Raw genomic sequence first — 8,775 nt, forward strand, 5'->3', positions numbered from 1 at the left:
TGTGGTTTCTATTTTCTGAGGTATTATGGTTTAATGAAAATGTATGCTATGAATAGATGAAGTGCCCGTCCTACGAGCAGGCAGACACTTCAGCTAGATGTAATAAACTAAAAACTTAATTAGAGAGCTTTTGTAGTAGGAGAGCCCTCATCAAGATTTGGACTTCATGCCAAAAAAGCTATTAAACACTGTAATGTTATACTGTGTGTGCACACACTCGATTTTCTCATTTTTGCTACAATGCAAGTTTTATGAGCTTTTGTCTCTCATGAGAATTATCTTACATGAAAATAATATCATATGAAAAAAATTCTCATCTCAAGTGTTTTTTATTATTTATTATTTTTTTTATCAAGGGGAAACCCTAGTTGAGGTGGACCAGTGGTGATCTTTGATAATCTAATAAGACTTTCGGAAAAACAAGGTTCCAAAGGACAATTACCTCAGAGATGTTCATGTACAAATTTATATTTCTATATTAAAAGTAGAGGTATCATAAAGCAACCTTATAAGCAAGGGGATCTGTATCTAGTTCACACTTTTATCATACCAAAAAAAAGGTTAAGACATTACCTGTTTCTTTTAACTAATTAAATCTTATGGAAGGTTTCAACTATATTGCTATTTTTAAACTAGAACATCTATTTGTTTTTGTTCCCATCAGTCCCAGAACACAGTTCTTTTCTTTTGGGACAGTCCTTTTGTTGGTTAAGGCCACCTATGGTTGAAATCAAGGGCTTTTCTCACATATGCATGCATGTATGCACGTACGTCGACATGCCACACAGGCATGAATGCATACATGTATGCCAATGCACACTTGCATGCCAATTTGTGCAAGCCTTCTATACTGCTTCATGAGCTTTTGTGTTTGTTTTAACATGAACGGGGAAACCATCCTGAGATCAGAGACCTAGTCGCTCAGGCTCAGCCTGCCATACTTATGGTCGCTTTCTTAAATGGTATATCAGAAACAACCACACTTACATAGATGCAGATTTAACGTGGTTCAGCCTAACTTGAATGACCTACGTCCACGACAATGAGCTTTCTCTCTTTTCTCACTCAACGTGAGAGTCTTCCAATATATATTTGTATTATCAATACAACTTAGTTTCTCCTTCGTTAAGGATACTTTACAAGGCCTATATTAGCATCTACATACAAGGAAACACGAGTACAAAGTCCCTTAATTTAGCAAGTAGTTATTGTGAAGAACATTCCTTAGAAGTGGGTTTCTTCAGCTGTAAGGACTTGCATTCAATGAACAACTTTCCCTTATTAAAACTAGGATTGGTAACTCTTCTGGACGACCTCTCACTTTGTCATGATTCTACATTGACCTTACCAAAGCTGCTTCTTTTGCACCTCCGATATCTCAACACGCCCCCTCAAGTCAATCTCCATATCTATGAGATTGAGCTCATCTCTTAAGAAAGAAAATCTTGGTCCTAAGAGCTTTAGTAAAGATATATGTTATTTGTCCTTATTAATTTCTTGTTTTGCAATATTTTGTTGTATAAAATTATAGTCAATCTCTATATGTTTAGTGCTGACATAAAACACAAGGTTGACTGCCAAATATATAACTCCTAAGTTATCACACCACAATATTGGAGCTTCGTTTTGATTTAAACCAAGCTAAGCTTTTCAGCCACATTATTTTTGAAGTTGCTACAGCTTACACCTTACTCAACCTTGTGTTGTTTATTCGTACCATATGATATGGCATCGAAACCAAGAAATATAATATAACCTCCTGTGGATCTTCTATCATCTATGCACCCAGCCCAATCAATACTTGAATATGCTGCTAATATTTCTGAACTTGATTGAGATATCATTAACTCAAAGTTGATGGTGCCATTGGTATAACATAGAATCCTCTTGACAAGATTTGAATGCTCCCTGGTAGGTTTATGCATAAACTGACAAGCCTTGTTTGCAACATCAACTACATTGGGCCTGGTCATTATGATGTATTGAAGAACTTTTACAATGTTTTAGTAAGAGAATGGATCCTCAAACGGTCTTCATTGAATTTTGATAATGTTACATTGCCGACAACACAAGTCACCATTGGTTTTGATTCCGCTGTTTGGGTTTTTACCAAAATATCATGTATATATTCCTTTGTAAATGAAAGGACAATACCATCATAAGTATGCTTTACTTCAGTGCCCAGAAAAAATGCATCTCCCCAAGATCTTTGATGGAGAACTCTTAGCCAAACACATGAATAACATTAAATATTTACTTTTCAGAATTACCAGTGACTATAATGTCATCCACATACATAAATTCAACAAAACCAAGACAAAATCATATACTAACTTAATTTTTAAAACCATGCACAATGTCCTAGGCTGATATTTCAGAATGGGGCATGTGGAGTGCGGAGCTCTATTGAGTGAAAAATGCATCGAGCGTAGGAACGTGCGGTATGCGTTCGCTTGATCGGTGATGTGCGGTGGAAGCATGACATGCGATACACATCAATATCGTCGTTAGTGCATCGTTGTGTGATGGCATAGACATGGAGCGTTGTTCGGTTAAGCAGTGCCAACGGATCAAAAGATATTGCCCTTGAAGATTTAGTTAAAGACTTTTTGGCTTGCAAGAATGTCTCACGCATAGCGGTTGGATGCACGGGGGTGCATGTGAGTTAGGGATAATTCTCCCAAGAATCACCTTAGGTGATTCCAACCGAGTATGGTGACTCGGGGCTAGGCGAGTGCATGCCTAGGCACCGGCGAATGAGTCTTGGTGGTGCTCTTCGCTATGGTGTTCAATCATCAACTGGTCTTCGGACTGGGGGCTGCAAGGTCTTATTCCTTCAGTTGCGAGGTTTTGCTATGTCGTGCGCATAGAACTACAATACGCTTCATGGCACATAAGGCTAAGGCACAGTTTGTGCCTCTTTCAAAAGTGATAGCTGGTGTGGGATGACTATGCACTAAGCGGCATAGACAAAATGGAATACGCATTTGGAAATACGCTTAATCAGCTTTCGCTAGGTAGCTGCGCATGGGGTGGTGAGTAGGGCCAATAAAAATGATTTAGCACATAAAAAGGTGTTGGTACGCGGCCTTTGGTCGTTAGGCTGACCAACTTAGCGTATCATGGGTTTGCGAAGCATTCTATGCTCGTGACAGAGCGATATAAATGCTTGCGATGGTAAGAAAGGATCGTCGCACCATACTGGCTTATTAAAAAAAGTAAGCTCGTGACAAATTGGTATTAGAATAGAAAGATTCATGAAGACCTTGTTCTTTATTATGTGCGTCACTGTAAAGGACAATGATGGTTTATCTTGGTTACGTAAATTTTTGTAGTTGAAGTGTGGTTGACCAAGCACAGAAGCAAGATGTTGGCAGGATGGTATGAGACATATTGTCGATAACAAGCAGAAATGTAAGGTTGCTGTTTAGTTGGCTAAGAGAACGTAGATAAGCCAAAGATTCTTACCAGTTGCACTTTAGGCTTACAGGTAGAGCGTGATGTTTGCCTTGTGCATGCAGAAAATGCACGTTAGATTCAGCTGGATGGATTTGCACCTTTGGGTATGGGAGACTCAATTAAACTTCTAGATAATCTTCCAAGATTGTGGGTTAACGGAGTGCCCACGTTGAACATAATGCTTGTTGTTTTAGTTTCTTGAATTGGCAGATCCTTAATGGATTGTGTGCAGAAAAGTTATTATTCATGGCTTGTTGGTTCCTGCGGGAACGTTTTGCTGACTCTAAGAAAGAGTTACAACATGCTGACTTCGGGAGGGGAGTTCCATCATTGAGCCAAAGGTGCCTATGTGAGGACGAGTGCCCAAGAAGACGCTTTGAAGGACCATTTTGGGGTGATACGCAAGAAGGCATCCCACACTTGAGGACTAGTTTGGACCATTGAAAAATTGCAAGTTTGTGCTTAAGGGAGTTGATATCTCTGCGGTATGCATTGGTGATCGTCTTTTTCTGTGAGGACCACGAAGGGCTTGGACTTGCCCTTGTTGGGGTTGGTAGGCACTCCAACCATGAGCATGAAGATGACAAGTTTGTTATGCGGGTGATGATGACCCGTTTGTATTTGAAACTGCACTGAGGTCTCACGAGAAGAGAATGCTCGATGTTGATAATATAGAAGACTATTGTCTAAGTGATCAAAGATGCGTTAAGGAATGAGACTTGGCGTGTTAAAGGTTGTGACGATGATGTATGTAATCCAGAACAAGTTTAGTAGGCTAAAAAAAAAAGAGTAAACAGAAGATAAGTATAAATGAAAATTGTCATATCAGTGAAGACTGTATTCTTACCTGCACCAACATTGTCAAGGACGATAATGGTTTTAGGTGGAGGAGAATGTTCTAGGCCGATCTTTCAGAATGGGGCATGTGCAGTGAGGGCCTCTAATAAGTGAAAAATGCATCGAGTGTAGGAATGCGCAGTATGCGTTCACTTGATCGATGATGTGCGGTGGTAGCACGACATGCGATAGGCATCAATATCATCGTTAGTGCATCGCTGTGTGATGGTATCGTTGTTAAGGATAATTATCTCAGGATTCACCTTTGGTGATTCCAATCGAGTATGGTGACTCAGGGCTTAGGCGAGTGAATGCCTAGGCGCCAATGAATGAGTCTGGGTGGTGCTCTTCACTATGGTGTTCAATCATCAACTAGTTTTCGGACTGGGGGCCGCAAGGTTTTGTTCCTTCAGTGATGAGGTTTTGCTATGTCGTACACATGAAGCTGCAATACACTTCATGGCACGCAAGAAAAAGTTTGTATCTCTTTCAAAAGTGACAGTTGGTATGTGACGACTATGCACTAAGCGACATGGACAAAATATAATGCACATTTGGAAATGCACTTGATCAGCTTCCGCTAGGCAGCTGTGTACGGGGTGGTACGCAGGGCTAATGAAAATGATTCAGCACATGGAAAGGTATTGGTATGCGGCCTTTGGCTGTTAGGCTGGCCAGCTTGGGTAGCTTGGCACATCGTGAGTTTGTGAAACATTTTATGCCCATGACAGAATGATAGAAAGGCTTGCAGCGGTAAGAAAGGACCGTCGCGCCACATTGGCTTATTGGAAAAAGTAAGTCCGTGACACATAAGGGGGTGTGTTTTAAGCCATAGAGAGCTATTTAAAAAATATTTATTTTCAAAACCTAATCGTTAAACCATATATATTTCTTCTTTCAAATATCTGCGAAAAAACACATTGGTATTATAGCTATAAAGGAGCTCTTGGCCAGATCGTTCATGTTTAGTTAGGATCTTATTAAATATCTTGATGGTTTCTTTGTTGCTCCAAATCAGTATGTTGTTGAAGGAGATAAGATCAGTCCAAACTCGGAGTATCTAGTGTGAAAAAGAGCTGACCAGTTGACACTTAGTTGGACTAAAAGGCTACAAATACTGAGCCTATTCTTGGTCAAATCATAAGCAACCTCACTAAGTCCAAACCGTATCTACTACCTTCTTTTCTCAAGAGGGCAAGGGTCGTGGTAACTTAGAGGTCGAGGACAAGGTAAAGGAACCAGTGGTCGAAACTTTCAAAACTTCCAACATAAGACCTGATTCCGGTCAAATGTGTAATGTAACTACTCAAGAAGAGGGACATGTAGTATGCCAATTTTGGCAGTAGTAAAAATCACACTGCCCGCACATGCTATGATATACCTAAGGTGTTTGTAGCTATGGCTGTCAACTTAACTCAAGATACAGCCTAGTAACCCAACACTGGAGTGACACACCATGTGATCGTCGAAGATGGTGACATGAGCGGTAAGAAAGAATATCAAGGCTACAACACTATCACCATTGGCCCATCATGGGTATGGGTAATATTGCTCTCAACTCCGATAGCTCCCTTTATTTTAAAAATAAGTTTTACATGTTCTAGACATTAAGAAAAATCTTCCCGCAGTGGCTGAGTTTACTCAGGATAATAAGTGTAAATTTGAATTCCTTCTTCATTAATTTATTGTCAAGGATTTGCAGAGAGGAACGGTTCTTCAAAGAGGTCTATATGTTTGGGATACAGCAGGAAGTGCTGAATCTAATTTAGTAGAAAAAAGGAAAGGTAAAAAGTTAGATACATGGCATTGCGGACTTGGACACACAAGATATAAGGTTTTGGAAATTCTTAGGAAAAACAATGCTATGATACCATATGGCCACAACAATGAACTCTCTTTTCTCACAACGTGAGAGTATTTATATTATTAATACAACTTTGGTTTCTCCTTGATTGAGGAGACTTACTTTACAAGGCCTCTGTTGGCATGTAAGGAATATACGAGTACAAGGTCCTTTAATTTAGCAAGTAGTTCTTATGAAGAACTTTCCTTAAGAATGAACACCTTTCCCTTCTAAAATCTGGACTCTTTTGGTAACTCTTCTAGCCTACCTCTCGCTTTGTCATGATTCTGGATTGACCTTACCAAAGCTGCTCGTTTTGGACCTGTGCATATCTCAACACGCTTTCCTATCGGTGTAACGAAGACCCTCTATCATAAATGCAAACTAGTGCAAGGATATTTAAGTGAGTATGATATGCTTTATTTTGAGGTAACATGGCTTAACATTCCATAGTGTTAGAAATTGATTTCCTTTGTGTCTTGTAATGCTAGTGAATGGCTTGTGTGCGTGTGCATTATGGTTAAAAAATTTCACCTTCTATCACTTTTTGCATTATGATGTAAAAATAACATGCAAAAATGTGTCGACTCTCATAATTTAAAATTTTCAGGTTCAACAAAGAATTCTGGCTAGGGATGGATGCTGCTCTGTCCCCTGAAGATGAAATTGCAGAATCTGTTTTTTGTTCTGGTAATCTTTAAGTGAAATCGTTGAATCTGATCTAGCAATGCAGGGATCATTTGAATATCCTACCGAAGTAACGCTTGGGAAATATCAAGTATTCATTCATCCGAGAACTCCCATGGCCATTGTTGTGGGATCATCTCACCAGTCCGCCACTGCTACTCTCTGAACACATTTCACATGATCATGACACCATGGGGCACGTGCAAAGGGTTTTTTCCCCAAGGTTGTTAGACCTGGAAGTGAAAGTGGGAAACAATACGGGAAGCGGAAGCAATGCATTTTAAAATATATAGGAAGTGAGAAATAAAAAAAACAATACAAGAATTGAATGAGAATAGAAATGAAATGCTAATAAAAACTAAAATAAATGTCACTATTCTTATATTTCATGATTTTTTAGTGCAATAATTAAATTTTTAATAAAATCTATAAATGATGATTGCCAACTTAGAAAAAACACATGCAAGTGAGCAAAAAGTGTGAGAGAAAACACATAGAAAACATGAAAAGTATAGTGAGAAAACATATAAGAATAATAGATGAAGCATATGAAAAGCATAAGAGAAGTGGAAGAATCAAGATTTTCATCAAGTTTCGAAAGCGAGAAGTATCGCGCTTTTGAAGCGAGTTTTCGGGAAGCAAGCTTCCCACCTATCTAAGAGGCTTCGCGTGTTTTTCTCCTATGTGATATAGATGATATTATTTAGTCAATGTAGATCATTTTCATGTGCATGAACTCAGGCACCTTCTCTCTCTCTAAATATATATAGAGACACAGAGAGAAAGTAAATGATTGCCTGACTATAAAAGATGAAAAGAACTGCATGGAAAAATCACAATGCACAATTTTATGAAAATGTCTGTCTACCACATGCATGCATTGGCGCTGTTTGCTCTTTATAATATTGTGAGTGAAATATAAACTATGATGGTGAGCTGTTTAGTTTGGTGGCTTCAGTGATCTCATAATGACAATTTGTGGTTGAATATTGTTTCTCAAGTTTTAAGAGTGAATTCCTTCAACCAAGGTTCCGCATTACTGTTGTAGTGAACTTCAAGGATTTTACATTGTGTCCTGTATCTAGTTTTTTTCATTTGAGGCGTCGATAAGTACGTTCGGGAAAAATACTTCAGCAAACTTCCTATTTCACACCAATACCATGTTCCATAGATTGTGTTGTGAGAGCTGACCTGTCATACAACCACAAACCCCACCCTTCTATGGAGCTTCTCATCCAAGTCAGCTAGAATCAGGATGCTCCTAGGTGTCCTTCGTTACTTCCCCACCCATGAAAAGCCATTTTCCCACAAAGGGGATGCCCACATGGGAAAGTGCTTCCCCATTGCGGGGGGGGGGGGGGGGGGGGGGGGTTGGTGGAGGAGGAGGTGTGACCCAGCTTTCAGTGTCACATGGATGCTGTTGTGGATATGGGGATACAACTATTTTTAAAGATGGCTCTTCTGATGATGATGATGATGCAAGCACTGGATTTGTATCCAGTGATGAGAAGACAACCACAGCGAACAAGAAAGCGGCTCGAAAGGAGAACAAGAAGAAGGTTACAGATGAGAAGAGGGAAACTCCAAAATGAAAGTACCAAAAGCTTTGAAGAAAAGGAAGAAATTGTCAGGACAAAAGCGGGCGGTAACGGATCTTTTTGTTCGGCCTTATAGTGCAATCTTTCTTTTTTCTCTTAGTACGTGTTGGACTGGAGAGCATGTTTTTAAAAGCATATAGCCCGAGGCAATATTTTTTTTGTGAAATAAAATTTTGATATATATCGTTTATATTTGGTACAATCATTGTACCAGCGATCTAGTTTGAATCTTACAAATTGTTTTGACACAATCTAACTTCATATATGTGTCCAATATGATCTATTTAGTAGGAATAGACTCTTGAATCATGTTTTTTCTACCAAAAAACATTTTTATGAGCTAAGAAAAAT

The sequence above is a fragment of the Nuphar pumila genome, chromosome 6, assembly GCF_984573655.1.
Source record: "Nuphar pumila chromosome 6, dmNupPumi1.hap1.1, whole genome shotgun sequence".
Classification (NCBI taxonomy): Eukaryota; Viridiplantae; Streptophyta; class Magnoliopsida; order Nymphaeales; family Nymphaeaceae; genus Nuphar; species Nuphar pumila.